This window comes from Antrostomus carolinensis, unplaced genomic scaffold (genome assembly GCF_000700745.2).
Source record: "Antrostomus carolinensis isolate BGI_N321 unplaced genomic scaffold, ASM70074v2 scaffold34731, whole genome shotgun sequence".
Taxonomy (NCBI): Eukaryota; Metazoa; Chordata; class Aves; order Caprimulgiformes; family Caprimulgidae; genus Antrostomus; species Antrostomus carolinensis.
Window position 1 is genome coordinate 1 of NW_010296840.1, and position 363 is coordinate 363.

Below are 363 nucleotides of genomic sequence, written 5' to 3' on the forward strand. Positions count from 1 at the left end.
GCCCCCGAGCCGGCGGGCGGGGTAGAGGGGCAGCGCAGGGCGCCGGCAGCCCGAGCCCGCCCTCCCCTCGCACACTCACTTCTCCCTCAGCCGCATGATGTCGTCGGCGAGGTTGTCCCGCTCCACTTCCACGCGTGCCTTGTCGCTGGTGAGCTGGTCCACCTGCCGCCGCAGCTCCCGCATCTCCTCCTCGTAGAGGTCGCCCAGGCGGGAGGTGCCCTTGCCCTTGAGCTGCTCCAGCTCGGCCAGCAGGATCTTGTTCTGCTGCTCCAAGAAGCGCACCTTGTCGATGTAGTTGGCGAAGCGGTCGTTGAGCTCCTGCAGCTCCACCTTCTCGTTGGTGCGGTTCGCCTTGAACTCCGT

The 363-nt window shown here is 67.5% G+C and overlaps 1 pseudogene across 1 annotated transcript in view; it reads right to left on the reverse strand.

Annotated features, from left to right (window-relative positions):
* Nucleotides 1-75: 75 nt before the first annotated feature.
* Nucleotides 76-363, reverse strand: part of LOC104533058 (vimentin pseudogene) — a 615-nt pseudogene continuing 327 nt past the window's right edge. The window contains exon 1 of the transcript XR_003766356.1: nt 76-363. This exon is cut by the window's right edge and continues 327 nt beyond it. The product of XR_003766356.1 is annotated as a vimentin pseudogene (transcript).